Raw genomic sequence first — 24011 nt, forward strand, 5'->3', positions numbered from 1 at the left:
CATTATTTCTTGCAACATATTTTAGGAGGAAAATCTGAGACAAATGTGATATTTAACAGAAACATAACTGAGAATTAAGTATCTGGAGCTGTGAAAGAATAACCTCTGAGCAATAAAATTTCCTGTGTTATTTTTGTGCTGGAATTTTTCAGAATGTACCATTAACGGAACCATTCTTTGTGAGTATATGAACATTTAACTTGCAATTGTGGATATGTAAAACTGATGTATGCAAAGATCAAAATGCATTCTTTGATTTAGGTTGACTGATGACCCCATTATGGGTTATGGGAGTGTCCTAGCCTAATGGAGATTTACATTGCAATGAAATATGTCTGGGGAGGTGAGGGTAGGGATGCATCTCATCTTAAAATAAATGGGGAAGTTAATTTTATTTCACTCTGACATTGTCTATTGAGGGTCAGGGCTTTTTTAAACTGCTGCCTCTCTCTTTCCTAATCTAATGAGGACTTAGTTCCTGAGTGAACAGCAATACAGTGGATGGATTGAGTCTTCCTTACCATTAAATTAGTGTCCGTCATTGTCACGATTGCTGATGTTAAAAATAAGGAACACCATGTTAGGTGTTTCACATAAGAAAGTAAGAAAAGCCACACAGGTTTGGAACAGGTGAGTAAACTATGACAGTATTTTCACTTTTGGGGAAAGCAGACTTTAAGGGAATCTTAAGTCATAAGCCTTAGCAGATAATACTTACACACCACCCAGCACTCACCGAAGCTTATTAAGTAAAGGTAAGCTGACTAAAACTGATGTTTTACATGCTTTCATCCATTATAAGATAGATTCCCATGTTATAGTGTGTCCTGAACCATTATTTTACCTAATTTATTGTCTTTTTTCTATTTTGCTAAATACTATATAAAGAAAGACTTCATAAAGTCACTGTATGCCATAGAGTTGCATTTTAATAGAACTGGTTCTTCATGTGATATGTCACACTTAAAAATTGATCCTATGAAATGTTAAGTCTGTGAGGATGCGAGGTGTTAAGAGAATTAGAAGATCAGCTGACATTCTGCTAATGGAACATACAGGCCACTTCGCACAAAGTGCCCTTCTTCGAGAACAATACACTTGGATTTACGTCAGCTTTAGACACTGCACTTTGTATCCAAAAACAGTCATTATGCATTTTCAAAAGTGGTAAGGACAAATTTGTATTCATGCCAGTTGCCTTTTAGGGCACAGAGCAGATAATAACATTCCAAGGCAGAATATAGAAAAGAAGACTCTCCTAACCTATGTCACTACTTTTCAATTAAATTACATACCAGTTGTACATATTATAAATCAGTAAATTAGATTTTGAGGAAAGTGTCATTTTTCAATAATGCTAAGATACCGTTGTATTACTGCATGTTCATTCTCCAAACTAATAATAAATGGGCCTTGCCATTCCTAAGACCTTAAAGGGGTCATGACATGCTTTATTTTATTTTTATTATTTTAAAATGTTACTTGGAGTTCACTTATAATAGTAGTTATGTTTTTGCACAAAAACAGTTATATATTTGTAAAACATTACCATATTCCACTCTTTATTTCACAATTTTCACATTTGTTTTTTTTTTTAATTGTCTGCATGTTAATTCTTAGGCTTGCAACACTATCAAGTGAAGTGTGTAATGTTTTTTTATGTTAAAATTAGGGCTGTCGATTTAACAAGTTAATTCAATCCAATTAATTTGATAAAAAATAACTCGTTAAAAAAATGTATGCAATTAATTTGAATCGTAATGCCCCCTTATAAGGAAGATCCAGAGGAATGCAAACTTGTAGTACCACCTGTTTACCTCAGCTGTATGGGCAACGAACATGCATTACGTTCTTGTGTTCAAAACACTTGATGGAGGGCAAATCCGAACTAAGGGATCTCAAGATGTGTTCAAAGTATTAAACTATATTTAACTTGACACAGTGACCCATGTTTATGACGCAATATACCCGATTGCTACACAAGCATATCTGACGCAGGTGTTCATTGACGGGTCCTTAAACAAGCCCTCATAATAAATCTCCAACTGATTGACAGTTCACTTGTGAAATAGATTGCTGTGAACTGTATGCCAATGATTGACTTATGTTCAATAATATGGTAGTAAACAATACAATGTATTCTAAAGCCACTTTTTGTATTGTCTTATCAATGATTAACTCTTCTGCCACAAGAATGTAACGCATTTTATCTGAATATTTGTTATATATATATATATATATATATATATATATATATATATCATTGTTAAATATTTAAAGATAACTATGTATAATTATTTCATCATTATATATTGAATTATTGTTATATGAGGGTCTTTCTCAGCAAATAATTGTGTATGCGATTAAATGTGGTTAATCGCAATTAATTAATCGGGACACCATGTAATCAATTTGATTAAACTTATGAATCGATTGACAGCCCTAGTTAAAATACTTTCACCCAAACCATTTATATGTGCAGAAACAACTATATAGATTGATTTTCCCAAAAAGTATAGCACTGCTCTGCAGCACTTTCAACAATGCTCTGTTTGTTTCTGGGGCCCGACATATGTTTGCCTGACCAATGGGAGATGTGTAAAGTGTTTGGGAAACCTGTTTGAAAACATTCATTATTTTTGCGAATCCATTTGCTGATTTAGGTTGCAGAAATGAAAGAAATTGCATACTTCACCTTTAAAACACAATAGAGCTGGTTATGCATTACATTTTATACAGTATGCTGTTGTAACATGTGAATTCCAAGATGTTCCATGAACAAATTTAATATTGTTATATTTTTATTGTCATTTTTGTAATCATAGAGTACACTTCTGATTTGAACAACAGTATATACAGTATATACAGTATCTTACGATAAACAGAAAAGAAACAAACTAGACAGATATACCAAAGGGGTGAAGATATTCTTTCTATTTTCCTCATCCCACTGTATAATATACAGGCCAGTGATTTTGGAACCTTTTTCACAATTTTGAGGTGAGGTTTGCTTTTATTCTTTGTTTTAAAGTGAGGTATTTCAGCAAATAAATATCAAGGGAATGCGCAGTCAGTTTCATTGACAGTAAAATGCCACCGCATGGGGAATGTACCTGAGAATGGGTGATTTATTGCTCCATTCTTCTAAAGCCTGCACTGCCTTAAATGAGAAAATACTGAGCAGGCAGCTTAAGTGCTTAAGCATCACTTATATCTCCACTGCCGTAGATGTGCACAGCAGCATATTCACTAATATGTGAAAATATAGATGTAACACCAGCGTCCAGCATAAATCTCTATGTATTAATCATTCATGCTTCTCTTGAGTGAACACTGTCTCTTATTCATGGCAGGAAGATCACGTGACTGTCAAAATCAATGAGCCATGCTGTTCTTCAGCAGTTTGTGCATCTGAAATACAAATAACCTCGTAGCAGTATAAAAAACTATTTTCAAATGAAAACAGCGTGTATGGCTTGAAAAAAATATGTTTCAATTTCAGTGTTTTGAAAATAACAAAATCATCCGTGGCGATTAATGCTGTCAGTTTGGTGTGTTGTGATTCATATATTACTGTGACGAGGAGAAGGGCAGGGCCAGGCCATTACTACGCACCCTCATCCCCCAATCAGGCTAATCAGCCAAGGAGAGGGATTATTGTAGTAGCCATATCACCCTGCATCTCTTTCCTGGTAGCCCACTAAAGCTAAGCAGGGTTGAGCCTGGCCAGTACCTGGATGGGAGACCTCCTGGGGAAAACGTCTAGGTTACGTATGTAACCTCTGTTCCCTGATGGAGGGAACGAGACGTTGTGTCAGAGAAGCGACACTAGGGGTCTCTCTTGTGTGCCGATATTCACCTCTGGACTATGAAAAAAGGCCAATGAGAGTTGGCAACCAGTATTTGCATGTCCCGCCCCCGGACATACGGGTATTTAAGTGGTGCAAATACTGGAGTTCATTCAGGATTTTTCTGAGGAGCCGGAAATGGTCCGGCCACAACAGTGGCTCGGCTCAGCGACGTGGCAGGGGAGACACAACGCCTCGCTCCCTCCATCAGGGAACGGAGGTTACATACGTAACCTAGACGTTCCCTTCTGTTGCTCTCTCCACGTTGTGTCAGAGAAGCGACACTAGGGGTCCACTTATAAAAGCGCCATGCGCTGAGCCGCGTACGTGAACTGCTGATACAGGAGCGAGCAGGTATTCTTACGTGCAGGATCGACCAACTGTATCAGGCTGCACGCACTCTTCCCCAATGCCCCATTTAAGCCATCAGGATTCCTTATCGTTACCCTGAAGGGGAACAAGGTGCTGGCCGCCAACCTAGGAACGGGCCAAGCCTGGCCGGGCCTCTTTTCTCTCTATGTTTCTCGCATAGAGCAACTTAGGCCGAGGCCCTTACACGCATTGAGGGAAGGGGGTCTTAGCCCTTATCCAGGGCGGAGAAGACCCTGCGGAGGCCACACCTACCTGAGAGGGGAGGCAAGTTTAAGTGGCAAAACCATCAGAGGCCTGCTTAGGGCCTCTGTGGAAAAGTTGGTGCGGTGGTGGATCCAGCCTATAGAGGGGGGAACATACAGCACGGCAGCCGAGGCAGCCATGACTGCCTAAGGGAACACGGGAGTCAGCTCGCCAGAGGGGACAGAACCGTGGTGTTACACACAGGGGGAGTCCGAAGGAGGCCTTACCTGTGGAGCACCTATACCAGTACAGGGTAGCTTCCGGTACCGCGAGTGGCTTGGGTCAGCGAAGTTCCTCCGCTGAACTGCGACCCACGAGGGCTAGGGAGGAATCGACCAGTGTCCCAAACCTGAGATCTCCTGGGAATGAAGGCGACTGTTTCCCTGGTTAGGGGAAGGGCGCTAGCTGCAAGCAATTCACCTGGTCAGATCGTGGGCGTGCCACCGAAGTTCCCACGGGCTCGGTATCTGAGAGAACACGGGACGATACTGACTCAACTCGGAGATTGTAGAATCTCGCAAAAGTGTTAGGTGTTGCCCAGCCCGCTGCTCTACAAATGTCTGCTAGGGTAGTGCCCCTAGCCAGTGCCCATGAGGACGCAACACTCCTGGTGGAGTGAGCTCGGACCCGCAAGGGGGGGTCACGGCCTGGGTGTGATAAGCCAGGGAAATGGTGTCGACAACCCAGTGGGCGAGTCTCTGCTTGGAGACAGCATTCCCTTTCTGCTGTCCCCCAAAGCAGACGAAGAGCTGCTCAGAGCGTCTGGTGCTCTGTGTGCGGTCCAGATAAATACGTAAAGTGCGTACTGGACACAGCAGTGAAAGGGCTGGGTCTGCCTCCTCCCGGGGCAGCACTTGCAGGTTCACTACCTGATCCCTGAAGGGCGTGGTAGGAACCTTGGGCACATAGCCCGGTCGCGGTCTTAGGATCACGAAAGTATCTGCCGGACCGACTCCAGGCAAGCGTCGCTAACAGAGAACGCATGCAGGTCCCCGACACTCTTGATGGAAGCGAGCGCGATCAGCAGGGCTGTCTTGAGAGAGAGGGCCCTGAGTCCAGCTGAGTCAAGCGGCTCGAAGGGGGGTCTCTGGAGGCCCGTAAGGACGACCGAGAGATCCCAGGAGGGGAACAGGTTAGGCCGGGAGGGAGTTATCCTCCGGGCACCTTTTAGGAACCTGACGATTAAGTCGTGCTTACCAAGAGACTTGCCGTCTACCGTAGTCGTGGTGGGTCAGCGATAGCGGCGACATACACCTTGAGGGTGGAGGGGGACAGCCTCCTCTCCAGCCTCTCCTGAAGAAACACGAGCACTGACCTAACTGCGCACTTCTGCAGGTCTTCGGCTCGGGAAGAACACCAGTCCGCAAACAGACTCGACTTTAGAGCGTAGAGATGCCTGGTAGAGGGGGCTCTGGCTTGATTGATTGTATCTATGACGGTCGGTGGTAGGCCGGCTAGATCTTCCGCATCCCATCCAATGGCCAGACGTGGAGGTTCCAGAGGTCTGGGTGCGGGTGCCAGAGCATGCCCCGTCCCTGAGAAAGAAGGTCCTTCCTCAGGGGAATCCGCCAGGGAGGGGCTGTCATGAGGAGCGTGAGGTCCGAAAACCAAGTCCGGGTAGGCCAGTAAGGGGCTACCAGAATGACTTGCTCCTCGTCCTCCCTGACCTTGCATAGCACCTGTGCAAGAAGGCTCACTGGGGGAAATGCGTACTTGCACAGCCCTCAAGAGGCCAGCTGTGTGCCAACGCATCTGCCCCGAGGGGAGCCTCTGTCCGGGCATACCAGAGCGGGCAGTGGGAGGTTTCTTGGGAGGCAAACAGGTCTACCTGAGCCTTGCCGAACCGGTCCCAAATCAGCTGGACCGACTGGGGGTGGAGCCTCCACTCTCCGCCGGGCAAGTTTTGTCTTGACAGCGCGTCCGCTATCACATTGAGGTTGCCGGGGATGTGAGTGGCGCGCAGTGACTTGAATCGCTGCTGGCTCCAAAGGAGGAGACGACGGGCGAGCTGTGACATGTGAAGGGAGCGTACTCCGCCTTGGCGGTTTATGTAGGCTACGACCGTGGTGCTGTCTGTCCTGACTAGGACGTGTTTGTTCCGAATTAACGGGAGAAACTTCTTCAGGGCCAGAAAAACAGCCAGCAGCTCTAGGCATTTGATGTGCCAGCGCAACGGGCCTTGGTTCCACCGGCCTGCGGCTGCGTGCCCGTTGCATACATCACCACAACCCAATTTGGAGGCGTCGGTTGTGACCAGAACGCGTCGGGACACCTGCTGCAAGGGTACTCCTGCCCTTAGGAAGCAGAGGTCTGTCCAGGGTTTGAAGGTTTGGCGGCAGGCAGAGGTAACTTTTATGTTGTGTGTGCCGCGGCGCCATGCTCGTCTCGGGACTCGAGTCCAGAGCCAGTGCTGAAGTGGTCTCATATGCATCAACCCCAGCGGCTGCCGCCGCGGAGGATGCCATATGCCCCAGGAGCTGTTGGAAATGTTTTAGCGGGACCATGGCGCCTGACTTGAAGGAAGCGAGGCATTTCAGCACTGACTGAGCACGCCGTTGGAGAGACGTGCTGTCATTGGGACTGAGTCTAACTCCAGACCGAGAAAAGTGATGCTCTGGACCGGGAGAGCTTGCTGTTTTCCCAGTTGACCTGAAACCCCAAACGGCTGAGGTGGCTGAGCACCTGGTCTCTGTGTGCGCATAGTAACTCTCGGGAGTGGGCCAGTATGAGCCAGTCATCGAAGTAATTGAGTATGCGTATGCCGGCTTCTCGGAGCGGAGCAAGAGCTGCCTCTGCGACTTTCGTGAAGACGCGAGGGGACAGAGACAGGCCGAAGGGGAGGACTTTGTACTGATACGCCTGGCCGTCGAACGCGAACCTTAGGAAGGGGCGGTGTCGAGGACGAATTGAGACGTGGAAGTACGCGTCCTTCAGGTCTACCGCTGCGAACCAATCTAGATGCCGGATGCCAGATAGAATTTGTTTCTGGGTGAGCATTTTGAACGGGAGTTTGGACAAGGTCCGATTGAAAACTCGCAGGTCCAAGATCGGTCGTAAGCCGCCGCCTTTCTTGGGTACAACGAAGTAAGGGCTGTAGAAACCCTTCTTCATTTCGGTTGGAGGGACAGGCTCTATCGCGTCCTTTAATAGAAGGGAGGCGATTTCTTCGCGCAGGGAGAGGGCATGTTGGCCGTGTACTGCGGAAAAATGTACGCCCACGAAGGGGGGCGGAGACCTGGCAAACTGAATTGCGTAACCGAGTCGAATGGTCCGATGCAGCCAGCGTGACGGGTTGGGCAGTGAAAGCCACGCCTCTAAACTCCTAAAGGGGACGGGTTTTTTGGACATACCCGGCGGGGCTTCGCAGCGGTGCGGAACAGGTAATGCGCCGTCGGGAGGCAACGTGGCATCCCGAGGCTCTGGTGCTGAGAATGAACTCCAAGCACTTACCTTGCTCCGCGCACCCGGCAGGGGGCGGGTTCGTGACTGAGGAGGAGGTCTGATGTTGGCGTCCTCTGGACTCGAATGAACCGGCCGGCCAGGGAACAGTCGTGGCGCTGAAGGCGGGGACACCGCGTCCGTGGAGCCGGGACTGTTGTGCCGTGAGAACGGCATTTGCGGGCCATGTGCCGCAGAGACAAAGGAAATAGCTTTTATTGAGAATTTGGGTACCGCAGCCCGTGTTAGGGGGTGCAGCAAATGAAAAAACAAAGGATTCTCCTCCCGGCCCTCCACCGGGGGACGGAGCGGTCTTATCACCTCCAGAGCTAACGTCTTGGGCTCTGGGTGCGTTGTCTCAGGAGCGCCTGGGAGCCTTCCGGGTCCTCGAGGGGGTCCGTGAGACAGGGGGCGTGTGCTTCCCGCGGTTTGCTCGACGCTGGGGCTGAGAGCTGGGCCCGGGTTGAGGCGGAGCAGGGGCTTGCCTTCTGGCCGCGGGAGGACGCCCTCGGTGAGCAGACGGGGCGTGGGCCGTGGCGGCAGGCTTCCGGCGAGGCATGATGTGAGAGATGGCATCCGTCTGCTTCTTCACCATGGAGAACTGCTGGGCAAAGTCCTCGACGGTGTCGCCGAAGAGGCCGAACTGGGAGACAGGGGCGTTGAGGAAGCGAGTCTTGTCAGCTTCACGCATCTCGACCATGTTCAGCCACAGTTGACATTCCTGGACCACTAGCGTGGCCATCGCCTGCCCGAGTGCTTGCGCTGTGACCTTCGTCGCTCTCAGGGCGAGGTCGGTCGCTGAGCGCAGTTCCTGCAGCGTGTCGGGATCAGGGCCACCCCTGTGCATGTCGCGTAGTGCCTTGGCTTGGTGGACCTGAAGGAGAGCCATGGCATGCAGGGCGGAAGCGGCGCATCCGGTGGCGCTGTAGGCCTTCGCTGTCAGCGAGGAGGTTGCTCTACAGGTCCGGGAAGGGAGTACAGGGCGACCTCGCCAGGTGGTAGGGGTACCGGGCATAGATGGATCGCAACCGCCCTATCCACCTGGGGAATCGCCTCATACCCATGGCGCGCTCCGCCATCGAGGGTGGCGAGGGCGGACGAGCCTGTGGCGATGTGACGAGTGGAGAGGGGTGCTCTCCACGAAGACGTCAGCTCATCATGCACTTCTGGGAAAAACGGGACCAGGGGGGGGGGGGCGAGGCTGCGAGCGGCGCCCAGACCCCAGGAACCAGTTGTCGAGCCGTGATGGTTGTGGGGAGGATGGAGGGTTCCAGTCCAAACCCATGCTGTCGGCTGCCTGGGAAAACATGTTCGTCATCTGTGCGTCGGCCTCAGCCTGGGCGTGCAGGCCCGAAAGCGGCAGCCCAGTGGAGTCCTCAGCATCAGATAACCCGTGGGAAGAAGTAGCGACACGGGGGGTGGCTGGAGTGGCTTGCTCACGGTTGTAAGCAAGCCGCGACTGCAACGTTGTCATGGTCATGTTCTCGCAGTGAGAACATGAACCATCCACAAACGCAGCCTCGGTGTGATCGCTACCCAGACACACGAGACAGCGCCTGTGGCCGTCGGAAGCGGAGAGCACTCTACCGCATCCAAAAACAACACAGGGGCGGAAGGGCATCTTTATAAAGACGCGTCCTTAAAAGGACGTTCAACGCCGCTGTGTTTTGCTCTTTTAGAGGAAATTACTCTTTTAAATAAAATCACTCTTTTAGGGAAAAAACTCGTGAGAGTTTTTAAATCTGCACTGTCGATGCGCCCAGGGGCAGGAATGCGCAGCCGTGCAAACAGGAGAAAGCCGCTGTTGTGCGCCGTAGAATCCAACAGCATGCAGCAGAGGGATAACAGGAACTCGGTGTGTACACACAGCAGTTGCAGACACGACCATCGGCTCCGAAGAAATTTTCTGAATGAACTCCCGTATTTGCGCCGCTTAAATACCCGTATGTCCGGGGGCGGGACATGCAAATACTGGTTGCCAACTCTCATTGGCCTTTTTTCATAGTCCAGAGGTGAATATCGGCGCTCAAGAGAGACCCCTAGTGTCGCTTCTCTGACACAACGTGGAGAGAGCTACAGAAGGGGAACCGAGGTTGCTGCTGGAAGTGGTATTAGGGAGGCCAGCAGGGGGTGCTCACCCTACGGTCTGTGTGGGTCCTAATGCCCCAGTATAGTGACGGGGACACTATACTGTAAAAAAGGCACCATCCTTTGGATGAGATGTTAAACCGAGGTCCTGACTTTCTGTGGTCATTAAAAATCCCAGGACACTTCCCGTAAAGAGTAGGGGTGTAACCCCGGTGTCCTGGCCAAATACCCCCCATTGGCCCCTATCTACCATGGCATCGTATTAATCTCCATCCCTGAATTGGCTACATAACTATACTCTCTCCTCTCCACCAATAGCTGGTGTGTGGTGGGTGTTCTGGCGCACTATGGCTGCCGTCGCATCATCCAGGTGGATGCTGCACACTGGTGGTGGTTGAGGAGATTCCCCCTATACTATGTAAAGCGCTTTGAGTGCCTAGAAAAGCGCTATATAAATGCAAGGAATTATTATTATTATTTTGACTGTTCAGCAGGTTCTCGCCTCCTTCTTTCCCAATTTAACCTTGTTACATTGGTGCCGAAACCCAGGAATGAAGAGTGATGCACACTTGTGGAGTTCTCGCAACTTCCATCCACCCAAAGGAGCAGCCGCGGCCATCCGCGAGGGGAGGAGGGGCTCGCTGCCAGCCGCCTGGAGTGGTGGAGCCGCTGCCAGGGGTGGAGGAGTTCCCTACCGGCCACTAAAAACACAGAGGGGAGTTGTATCTGCCAGGGGTCGGAGGACTGGCTCCGTTCCGCCCTGGGAGGAGCAGCTGTCATCCACCAGAGGAAGGAGGAGTGATCGAGGACCAGGTGATGGCATGTCTGGAAACAGGCGAGCAAGTTTTTTCCTCATTCTCTCCTCACTCTCATTTTCCCTCTCCTTTTTTTGTAAAAAAATTTTCTGAATCAATTCACAATTCAGTATGAATCATTCGGGCAGCTCTGGCTGCACTGAATCATTTGGAGTGGTTTGTCACTCTGTAAAATAGATAGAACTCAACACAGATGGAAACACCTGATACATTGTATGTGTGTGTGTGTATGTGTGCTCCCATATGCTTTGGTGTACTATTTGCAAATGGTAGTGAGCATGTGTATTAAAGGAATATGTCACCCAGAAATGAAAATTATCCCATCATTTACTCACCACATGCAATCCCAGATGTGTATGACTTTCTTTCTTCTGCTGAACACAAGAAGTTTTAAGAAGAATATGTCAGCTCTGTTGGTCCATACAATGCAAGTGAATTGTGACAGGAATTTTTAAGCTCCAAAAGCATATAAAGGCAGCATAAATGTAATGGGACCATAAGACTCAAGTGGTTAAATCCATGTCTTCAGAAGCAATATGATAGGTGTGGGTGAGAATCAGATTAATACTTAAGTCCTTTTTTACATTTACTTTCATATTCTTCTTTTCTTTTTGGCAATTTGCATAATTTGTGCATATCGCCACCTAATTGGCTGGGAGGGGATTTTATAGTTTTGGAGTTTAAAAATGTTGGTACCCATTCACTTGCATTGTGACGATATACAGAGCTGAAATATTTTTAAAATCTTTCTTTGTGATCAGCAGAATAAAGAAAGTTATACACAACTGGGATGGCATGAGGGTGAGTAAACGACGAGAGAATTTTCAGTTTTAATAACCCTTTAAACGCTGTGTTGGTTACTGGGTGAATGCTTATATTAAAAGCTTTAGTAATACGTTTTGGTGGGAATATTTTATTTTGACTCCCTGCAATTCTCGGTTATATTTAGCTTCCTTAGGGAAACATTGCTCTGCGGTCATGCGCATTTGCACATCCTATGACATCATAGAGCTGACTCATTAATAAAAGTTTAGCATTTTTGTGATTCAAGTTTAACACACATAAAAGAAGAGAAACTTTCAGTGTAGACTAGTTTATAATTTAATTTATGAAAGTCTTGTTTCTTTTCTGGTTTGAATGGGGAAACTGAACACAGGGCTGAAATTGTTCCTTGATCAAATAGGAATCTCATTCACTGGCTGTACACAACGCATATTTGATTTGATAAAAACATAATTACTTAAACAATCTCGACCTTTGCTGGCTGTAAACTGTGCAAATAACTAATTGTTATTCTCTGAGTCTGACATTAAACGCAAATATCTTCTGAATGTTCCTGCATGAGCCTTTTCCTAATTAGATTTAGCAGCCTTGTATTATTCATTAGTATTTGAAAGTGCATTTCCTTTCCCGTATTGTAAGGAAGTAGTTTATTCTATGCTCAGTCCTCACACTCCTAAAGCTCTGAGAGTCTGAGTAAAACTCCTGTCAGAGGTAGTCTGTTTCATTCTGAGAATTCAGTTTCAACCTAATCAGCTATCCACTCAATTACAGTATTTATTTCCAGGCAACTCTTTCCAGCTACTACTACCCAAGTGAATCTAAATACTAATGCATGTAAAAGCTTTTAATTGAATTACAGTCCAGAAAATAATATCAGAATCTCTGTATCAGTACATGTCTGAGTTTGGGATCAGATGTTCTTTTGCGGAAAATTCTGTGTAGGTGATTGCTAGGGTTTTAGTTTATGGGTTGTTCTAACAGGAAGCTGTTTTTTAATTGTTTTTCATTAGAAACACATACTAAGACTGACATCGTTGACCATTATGATATGTCTCGCCCTTGAACGCTGCATTTTTGATACCCTGTGTCAAGTTATAACTGCAACAACATGAGACTAAAACATAGAAGTGATAAATAGTCTCGCCTTTGTATGCTTATTACATCATACATACCACCTTTTAGTTGCTCCACAGTCATTAGAACAGGGATTTCATCCAAAATAAACACCCATTAAATGTCAGTTGGGCTTATTCCTATTAGTTGCCTAAGTGGTAGGCCACTGCTGGCATCATTTTGGGACGTGTAGATGTTTGTGCCTGTGGCAGTTTACATATTAGGTTTGCAGAAGAGATTTCTCTTTTAGATTCTCCATTCTATTTGTCTCTATTAAAAGAGCGCTGTGATGTGTTCTAAGCTATATTACAGTCTCAATGATCTTACTTCATAGCTGAGCAACTAAATGACCATTTGTCATATTCTGAAAATCTATTTGAATAACAGCTCAGTGGCATTCAAACAAATGTGTGTTGCCATGTTGAAAGAGAGGCCTAGAGAGCAGGACTTTGATTGAGTGGCATGACACTGAATGCACCATTAGCAGTGAGTGAACAAAATGAGCAAGTGTGTGTTGAGCAAATGCAGTCCAAGACTAATGATGATGAGCTTCTTTCAAGGGCAGAATGTGACTTGCCTACAAGTGGAATTAAAGGTAGGGAAACAATTGCCTGGTTGGCAGGAAAAAATTTACTTTTAAGCCAAATAAAACACAATATTGTGTTTGTATTATAATGTGGTGCTTATAGTTTTGGATTGCTGAAGTAATTGATATTCAGATAGACTGGATTCCATTATCTCTAAATTCATTATGTAAAACAGACTTTCAGAAGAAATTATGAGCTGGCCTTATAAGAAAATAGAAATTATAAAAAATGGAGGGCAGAGAGATAACATAGCAAGGGAGAGGCTATTTGCATTTGTTTTTTCAAGATCATAATTTTCCTAATTGGGAGCAGAAGATGATTTCTCAGCCAATGGAATAACTGCTGTGGTTTAGGTATCCCATAGCACTTAACAAAAAGCTATTTTATTTCAGTTCACTAGGTGGAGCAACCAGAGCCGTTCTACCATGGAAAGCCTACAAGGTTAACAAAACAATGCATAATGCAGTGGTCCATTTCATATATATATATATATATATATATATATATATATATATTTATAGTTGACCATTATCTTTCTAGCAAGTCAGTCCACTGTCGACCATCTTTGGAACGTTCTCGGGAGACTATTTCTAGTCATACCAGCGCACCTTCAATCTACTTGATTGGCGAAAGACTGAAATTAAAATAACGGTTGGTCAAGATTACAGTCAAAGATCAAATTTCAAATCAGCAATAAAATGTAATGCTTCTAATACAATTTTTTTTATTAAATGTGCTTCTGTACCTCATTTTATGCTAATAAACACAATTTTCCCGGCTTGTATAATGTGCATGCCCGTTAGTGAGTTGATTGACAGGCAATGTCTGTATCTAAAAGATGGTTGGCACTTTTACCTATAAGGCAGGACTTCCTTTCTACATCCGTTGACCATTGAGCATTAGAGCTTTTTGGTTTGGCGTTCCAATTTCTCCCATTCATTTTAATAGAAGTGGCCCATCTCTGCTAAATGGTCTCTGCCGTTATGGCGTATGTATGACGTATAAAAGTTACTCTCTTTCCTATGGAAAAAACGTGGTTGTTGGAATAGAATATCTCTCGTGCAACGCACCAGGTGAGTAGAAGTATAGCAAATAGGCGGAGAAGAAGAAATCCAAAACTCTACTTATGAGATTGCAAGGAGATACATGTTAAAAATGACTTTTTTTATTCTTTCTAACCATTTTACAAAGAAAACTAAATGGAGTTCATCAGCCTCAACAAGAACTATAAGTCTCATTGGTTGGTCAGTTTTCATTAAGGTGCAATATGTAACAATTTTTTTTTGCCAATGTGTGAACGGCTTATAACGCAACTTAAAAAATAAGCACTTCCCAGACTTCCTGGGTTGCCTATTAAAGCATGTAGACTGATTTTCATGCGAAGGGAGAGGGTCGCTTTTGCCGGGAAAATCCAAAGGATGTGACGTTTATGTGCGCTCCCAAGAGCCTTACCTTATTGCTTCCGCTATTCAACAGTGACGACAAACTGCAACACTAGGTAACGTTATCTTAGAGATGGAATCCAGCAAAAGTCCGGCACCCAGCTCAACACTGACTCCTACACAAACTCAGAGTAAGCCAAAAAAACATTTATCTACTGAATCCCATCTGGCTAAGCAGGAACCTGATAGTGGTCGAGCGAAAACTAGAGTGAACATCAGCAGGGCATTTGATTCCTGGAGGGAACTTCGTTCGGTTTTCGGGATAAAATCTGGTTTTGGTGATCAAAACCGACCCGGAATTTGGACAGGTAAGCTTACATAACTGCAAAGCATGTGAAATATAGTGCCATATGGATTGATGGACTGTGTAACTTGATCTTGCCTGCTAACGCTTACAAACAAGCTACCTTGCTTCGTAACATTTGAATAATTTCAATGATCTTCTCTTTATACTAAAAGTCAGGTATACAGGATAAATTTAAGCAAATAAGCTGGTTGCCAATTCGTAGTAAAACATATGATTACAAAACATACAATAGTGCCTTAAACCCTAAAATAACTGTACAAACAACAATTTAAACAACTTTACAACTCAAAGAATAATAATCATGTTTTAATGTAAGTGCTTTTATAAAATTGTATGCTTCACATTTCTGCCTGTAAACCCTCCAAAAATTGTCCCCAATTGCTTCCATTTTACATAAGTGCCTCACTGTAACATAAATTTTAGTTTTTTATTTAAGGTAATGAAAGGAGGAACAAGTCTAAATAATTTTTTGTAGTAAACAAAATTATGCCTCAAATGCTGTTGATCACATTTAACTTGTATTGCACCCATAATATATGTTCTAACTGTTATGGATATATTTTTAAACGTTCAGATAAGTTGCATATTTTTTAACATTTATTCTTGTTCTGTAAGTTTGCCCTGCAAATTTAGATGTCTAATATGACAAAGTTACAATTATTTTCTAACAGAATGTCACTGAGCTGGTCCAGGGCTGGTTTATCCTGGTTCATGATGGTTTGGTGCTGCTATGGTGGAGCATAATACTGTTCACCAACAAACTGTGGATTGATTTCTGAATTCGAGAGGGTTCATTTCAACTTTGCACAATTATAATATCAAGAGCCTTACACTCAGGATACTCAATCATAATACTGTACTCCCTGCTCTATGTCCCCAAATAAAAATGATAAAAAGTGACATAACCCTATAAGCCCTCTAGCTTTCCAATCCATTTCCCCTTTTCATTCTTCCCAACAGTCTGTGTTTGTTGAAGCATCCAAAGAGCACAAAGGCAAATGTTTATATCTACAGGCAACATTGTGCAAACAGCTGAATCATGCAGAATGTCGTCCTTTGAATATACAGTACAGTGGAGTGTGCCTAGGGCTTCCAGCGGTGCTGCCGTGCAAGGAGCAGTAGAAGCAAGCTGGTAATTTACTGGAATCCTTTCCACTGTGTGAAAGCCTCTCCCCCACAATGTCATGATAGTATACATTGACTCTTTTTTCCATAGGACAGCCATTGTTCTCCATGATTTAGTTTTTGATATGCAGAACTGGGACTTGCCACATGGGTGGCCTACTGACAGATGCAGTGCATGGCTGTTCAAGGGGGCCGTCCCTTAGCACAAATTAATAGCCCACTCTCATAGCAGAAGACATAAAAGACTATCACTCACCTGTTCATTAGTCAAGTAATTAACAGGGGCTCCTCCCTGGCACATACATAGTTGCAGCTGTGAAGCTGGGAAACAGACATGTAATGGCCACTAGTGGGGGAGCAAAATGCCAATGCTGTGCAAGATTCAATATCACCTGCAGAATCTGATCACTTTTGCACCTCAAAGGAAAGCTGTTTGTATTGCCTGCCAGAGGGTATGCACATTTTATTGTTGTAGCTCTTCAGGTAAATTCAGTCATAATTAAACAGCACTTAAGTCATTTGCGATAATGACTGGCTGACCATACTCAATGTGATCAGGTGACACAAACTATGATGTGTTCTATAAAATGTAAAATGGTTGATTTAAAAAAAAATTTTAAGTCTGATGTAGAGCGTGATCACAAAGTTTTCCAGGTGCGTGTTTTTATTTTTCTCTATTATTTGACTATGTTACACTACTTATTACATGAAATACCAAATAAATAATTAAATGAGCATGAAAAATGTGAGAAGAAAGAGATCACAGTGTCTCCGGAAACATTTAAATAAGTAAACAAATAATAATAAGTTGGAAAGATGACTCTAAATATCGGGATGACTGATTTGATATCCCTTTATCCCTGGATATGCAGTCATTACTCAGAAATATCAGGCCGCTGGATGGCATGACTGACCAATCAGAATCAAGTATTCCAGAAAGCAGTGTGATTAAATATAAAAAATTATGTTTCATATTTTGTGTGGTTGTGACATTGGAAGGGATGTGTCCACATGACAGATGTTGGTAAGCCAATCTTCAGTAAATGGAAGCAAATGGTTTGCAAAGTCATGTTCAGCACTGTATTTCCATAATTATAATGTATTGTATTCAACAGATAGTCATCTCATGTAAAGCCCATGATTCATTGTTCATGGCTTGCTTTATACAAATGTATTTATATTTATTTATTTTGTGAAATACCATGCATGAATAAATAATATAGCTTTTGTAAAAGTGATGTATGCAATTATACTTTTAAGATTTGAGAGCTTCCTAGGTGCACATGAAAGCAACATAATTTATGCAAGATATGTTAGCGTAGCAGATTGGTTAGCATGTTAACTAAAAACATACATACAAATATAAATGTTTAATTTGGCCATTGTTACTTCAGTGTTATATTATGTGATATGACCTGTAAAATGTAAAAAACATTGATTGTATTTTAATGAATATTGCATAAATCATCAAACGAGTTTGTAGGATTTACAATACAGGCACTGAATTAAATACCCAGAACAATTTCTTTCAGTCAATGGGATCTTTTTGGGGTCCAAGGGGGATCGTATTCTGTGTGGGAATTAAATCATTCACGACAAAGGAGGAGTGAACTTTTACTGTGTTCTGCTCTGGAGAGAAAAAAAGTGGAGCAATGCTAGAGGCGATAAATCATTCCCCGTCACTGAGTTTGTGCTTTGTTGTGCTTTTGCTCTCAGCAGGGCCAATGATAAATAACTGTACTCAGAGAGAGAAGCATATAAAAACAAGAAAATGAAAGTGATAAAATAAAACGATCATTGCGTTCGGGCGCAACGAGTGAGTTCTCCGAATGCTGGTTGGACGAGATATTGGTCTCCAGTATTATAGAACAAAGCCAATGGAAAGTTTATGAGCCATTAAGTTTTTTCATGCAGCTGAAGTAGTGCTGACTCAACCCATATTGGGGAGACCTGAGGTGGCGTCTCATTCATTCATCACTCACCCTGAGGGCTTACCAGGGCACATTCCAATTAAAATCCCTTTGCTTAAAGCTGGGAATAGCCATATTGCTCCCCTCCTTATGTTGCAAACTCCTCTCTCTTTTCTCTTTCTCTCTCTCTCTCTCTCTCTCTCTCTCTCTCTTCCCCCTGACGAAGGCTTACCCCTGCTCTTGGCTCCACATACCCCCACCGCCCGACTCAGGCTGGGGGAACTGTCCGGCCTGCCCACTCCCCTCACCCCCCTCCTTCTGGAGAGGAAGTCCACGATGCTTGTTGGCATGGCTCCATCCCCTGGACTGGGTCTGAAGCTCCTTTTTAGTGAGACCAGTCAGTGGGCTGGTGACATCCGAATAATTAAGCACAAACCTTAGATAATAGCCAACCAGCCCCAGGAATTGTCTCACCTAATTTTTGGTCCACACCTGACCATGACCCAAGTGGAACCCCAGATACCGTACCTCCACCCGCCCAATTGCACACTTCTTTGGGTTTGCTGTGAGCCCTGCTCATCGCAGCGTCCTCAGAACAGCCCCCAGATGATACATGTGCAACTGCCAATCATTAATATAAATAATTATATAATACAAATGCGGTCTGAGGACCCTGTCCATAAGATGCTGAAATGTAGGCAGGGCCCTAAACAAACTGAATGGAAGGGTCACAAATTTGTGTAAACCAAACAGTGTGGAGAAGGACTTCACAGGACTAGCCCAATCACTGTGGGATTTTTCTTTCACACCCATATCAAGCATGGCCTTTAATTCTTCCTGTACTACCTGTTTATTGTGTTCGGGTAAGCAGTAGGGACGACTACGTACCTCTACCCCTGGGGTTATCTCAGTGTAGTGTTTTATGAGTTTAGTGTAGCCGGGCAAGAACACGTCAGAGAAATTATTTTGCAACCTCCGTACATTGTGACGGCGAGAGGTAGTCTTCACAAGGGTGAATGGATTGGCTTTAAGATTCACCTCCAGTCCGAGCTTCTCCATCTCCGGAACTACCTTTGCCAAGGATACGGGGACTACCTCTCTTCATGGTTTTAGTAGGTTGAGGTGTTAAATCTGACACGCTGTACCTCATAGTAGACGTCCTTAACTCGCCGTGTGACCTCAAAGGACCATTGCCAATTCACGAGTCATTTCGAGCTCGATGTAGACAACAAGACAAGTACTTTATCTCCCTGTGCAAACTCCTGTAGCCGAGCTCCCCTGTTATACAGCCAGGACTGACGTTTTTACGCCTGTAGAAAATTCTCCTGTGATAGTCATTCCAGTGTGTGGAGTTTTGCTCTCAGGTCATGAATGTATTTAATTTTTGCTCTGTGAAGGTCCCTCCATTGTACAGCTCACGTAGTTTACGTTTATTAAAAGCCGTGCCCTGATCAGTGAGTATTTCTTTCAGGATCCCCGCTCAGGAGTTGAATAGTACCTCCGCAACCCTACGTGATGAGATATTTTGCAGCGGCACTGCTTCCGATATTGCGTTGCATAATATACTAGGCCTAGCACAAAGCGATGCCCGTGCGCTGTCCATTCTAGTGGCCCAACTAGGTCCATGCCAATTTGTTTGAAAGGAACCTCGATCAATGGAAGGAGGCGCAATGGCACATTTGGAGCAGCTGGCAGATTCACCAGCTGCCATTCACGACAAGCCGCACACCACCGGCGAGCATCCACATGAATGCTCGGCCAATAGAAACTGGCCATGAGACAGCTTAGTGTTTTCCCCTGTCCCAAGTGACCTGCCATCAGATTATGATGAACTGCCTGGAATAACATTTCCTGACGGCTCTTTGGTATCAAAAACTGGGTTTTATTTTAACTTGTCTGAGTGTCCTGTATCACTCTATACAACCGATCTTTTATAATTGAAAAATATGGACATGTGGGTGCGATGACTGGCTGGAGAAATTGACCATCAATCTCTTTCACTTGGTCAAACACGTGCTTCTGGGTTTCATCTCATGACTGCTCTAGTGGGAAATCCCCTACCAGGAAATTCCTAAGGATGGGGGAGGATGACACCTCCCCTTGTCCAGCATCAGCCTGACACAGAGCAGCCGCAGATGGCCCAGGCCATGCCAGGAAACGCTAGTGGTGTTCTTCTGGGCTGCGGCTGACCCGTTGCGAGATGGACTTCTTCAGCACCGAGTAGTCCAGGAGGTTGTCAACTGTAAGCTGTTGTGCCACGATCTGGGCTTCCCCATTCAGTAGGGGCAGAAGATGGCCTGCCCACTGTTCCGAAAGCCACTTCAGAGCTTCGGCGTTGTGCACAAAGAGCTCAAGGTAGGCCTCCAGCTCATCTTGAGGCTCCATCTTGGTGAGCAACACGTGGGGAGGCGCTGCTGCTGGGGATGGGGAGGCCGCTCCCTCCTGGGGTACTAAGTTACGCAGCACCCGCTGGTCCTCCTCATGGGCCCGAAGGAGCACATCAAAACGCTGTTGATGCTCTCTCCAATGCTTGATGAGGGCCTGCTGTTGGCCTGCAGCACCTATTCCATGACAACTGTAGCAAATTTCAGTTGATGTAGATGTGCACAGAATGGGTTAAAGTGCCTGTGTTCCATTATATGTAGGATATTTGGTAGTATAAATGTATTCAGTACGTATTAAAGTGCCACAATTCTTCCAACATTATTTGTAGGAAAACATTATGTGTGAGCTAGTAATTAATTTACACTGTCATTATTATACATCATTATTATATAAGGAAATTTATAATGGAATTAGTCACATTTGACAACCATTAAAAGCTAGATAAATGACAAATATTTAGATTATTTTTCTGATTACAATTCTCTACCATTAAAATCATAATACAATGTCTTGTTGTATCTGCTCGCAATTTCTATTATAAGGTGTAACGCAGTTAAAGGATGGGCAAGGAGGAGGCGAGAACCGGCTTGTCAAAATAAATCATAAATTAATGAAAACTCAAACCAAAAGCATAAACAAACACACACACGACGGACATGCCCATAATTCTCTCTCTCTCGAACCATTGTCACCGGCCGCCTTTAACCCTCGCGCGCCTCATCAGGCCGATTGGGGACCGGGCGCGCGATATTCCGACCCGGCCCTCAACCCCCTCCGCTCCACATAAGGAATTAGCTTTAATGAGGGAATTATGATTCATTCTGTGAGAGATCAGCCAAGCTTGGTTCCACTCTCCACTCAACGATCACTCTCCCCGGATGACTAATCACACACACCTGTTCACTATTAGCAACCTCATCAACACGCACTATAAATCACTCACCATAACCCCAGTTCAGCGTCAAGCCTCCAACAGGAATAGACCTCTCTTCTTCGTCTTCTGAGCCCCTGAAGCATCCCGATTGCTGAAAAACGTAACGTTTACTCACCTGAAAACCTCTAACCCCTGTGTCCTCATTCTGTTGTTCTCCAGGACTCCTGCTCATACCCCCTACCATCTGTTCTCCAGTATCCCTCCGATTCGCCAGTTAGTCTTCCGAACCTGGTTGCTAAGACTGCTTCTGAAAGAGAGGATTGATATCACTAAGCTGTTACTACCCGATGCCCATATTCCCGAAGTGTTTGTGCTTACCTGTTGCCTGCCCTGCACCGAGTGATCTTCACAGTATCTGCACCTGAACTTACTATATACTCACCTAACACTCTTGCCACTGAAAATAAAGCTGTGTTTGGATTCACTTACCTCTGCCTCCGTGCTTATATCCTGACAGAAGGCTTGACCCAAACACCGCCAGTGAATCCAAACCACCCAAAGACGGCACTTCCGTAAACCCCGCTTCCTCTCTGGTGTACGTCGCCAATGCCGCCTCCCGACCAGCGCCCTTCTCAGGTCGGGAGGAAGATTGCAACGGATTCTTGCTGCCATCCTCGCTCATCCTTGAACAACAACCTCAATTGTATCCTACAGAAAGATCAAAGATCTCCATTATGGACCCAGCAGTTCAGCTCTTGGCTCTTAGTCAGGGGAATCAACCCCTGGAGGCTTTTGTCGCGGAATTTTGTACCCTGGCAGACCAGGTCAACTTCAACGAGGTAGCCCTTAAAGACATTTTTCATTATGGGCTAAATGAGCCAACTTCTTCTTGTATGCCTGGTGGTCGCTGTTCCCTCAGCCTGGTTCAATATATTGACCTCGCCCTACTGTTCGCTGGTCCTGCGTTCACCGTGGGGGAGGTGGACACCGAACCGGTGTTCCACAACATAGCCAGCAAACAAACCCCCACACCAGTCGATTCCCTTGAGCCTGCACAGTCCACTTCATCTGCCTGGAGGAGGAGAAGAGGAAAAGCTTCTGCTCTCCAGTCTCCGCCTGCCACAGCCAGCGAGCCAGAGCCCACGCCTGCCACGGCCAGCAAGCCGTTAGCCTCCGACGTCAAAGAGCCAGTGCCAGTAGCCATGACCGTCCAAGAGCCAGTGCCAGTAGCCATGACCGTCCAAGAGCCAGCGCCTGTAGCCATGACCGTCCAAGACCCAGTGCCAGTAGCCATGACCGTCCAAGAGCCAGTGCCAGTAGCCATGACCGTCCAAGAGCCAGTGCCAGTAGCCATGACTGTCCAAGAGCCAGCGCCAGTAGCCTCGACCGTCCCAGAGCCAGCGCCTGTAGCTTCGACCGTCCCAGAGCCAACGCCTGTAGCCTCGGCCGTCCCCATAACCATGCTCCCTGTTGGCCGAAAGAGAAAGAGAAAGAAAAGGGCGCCTTCTCCCCAGTCTCTACCTGCCTCTGCTCCGCCCTCAGAGTCTTCCACGGCTTTGCCTGCCTCTGCTCCGCCTCTTGAGCCTCCCAGGGCTCCGCCTCTCAAGTCTCTCGAGCCTCCCAGGGCTCCGCCTCCCGAGCCTCACGAGCCACACAGGGCTCCACCTCTTGAGCCTCTCGAGCCACACAGGGCTCAGCCTCCCGAGCACCCAGAGCCTCCCGAGTCTTCTACGGCCCTTCTCCCTGAACCTCCTAGGGCTCCGCCTCCAGAGCCTCCTACGGCTCTGCTCCCAGAGACTCCAGAGCCTTCTAGAGCTCCGCCTCTCGAGCCTCCTACGGCTCCGCCTCCCGAGCCTCCTACGGCTCTGCCCCCAGAGACTCCAGAGCTTTCTAGGGCTCCGCCTCTCGAACATCCTACAGCTCCGCCTCCCGAGCCTCCTACGGCTCCGCCTCCAGAGCCTCCCGAGCCATCCAGGGCTCCGCCCCTCAAGCCGCTCGAGCCTCCCAGGGCTCCGCCTCTCGAGCCTTCCAGGGCTCCGCCCCTCAAGCCTCTCGAGCCTCCTACAGCTCTTCTCCCCGAACCTCTTACGGCTTTGATCCCAGAGACTCTAAAGCCTCATATGGAGCCACCTTCCTCGGCTCCGCCTCCTGAGCCTTCCTCAGCTCCGCCTCCAGAGCCTTACAGGCCTCCGCCTTTAAAGCCTCCTACGGCACCACCTCCCTCGGCTCCGCCTCCAGAGCCTTCCAGGGCTTCGCCTCTAGAGCCTCCTACGGCGCCACCTTCCTCGGCTCTGCCTCCTGAGCCTCCCACAGCTCTGCCTCCTGAGCCTCCCATGGCTCTGCCTCCTGAGCATCCCACGGCTCCGCCTCCTGAGCCCCCCGAAACTTCCTCGGTTCTGCCTCCTGAGCCTTCCTCGGCTCCGACTCCTGAGCCTCCCACGGCTCTGCCTCCTGAGCCCCCCAAAACTTCCTCGGCTCCGCCTCCTGGGCCTTCCTCGGCTCCACCTCCAGAGCCTTCCAGGGCTTCGCCTCTAGAGCCTCCTACGGCGCCACCTTCCTCGGCTCTGCCTCCTGAGCCTCCCATGGCTCTGCCTCCTGAGCCTCCCACGGCTCCACCTCCTGAGCCTCCCACGGCTCCTCCTCCTGAGCCTCCCACGGCTCCGCCTCCTGATCCTCCCACG

The sequence above is a fragment of the Xyrauchen texanus genome, chromosome 23, assembly GCF_025860055.1.
Source record: "Xyrauchen texanus isolate HMW12.3.18 chromosome 23, RBS_HiC_50CHRs, whole genome shotgun sequence".
NCBI lineage: Eukaryota > Metazoa > Chordata > Actinopteri > Cypriniformes > Catostomidae > Xyrauchen > Xyrauchen texanus.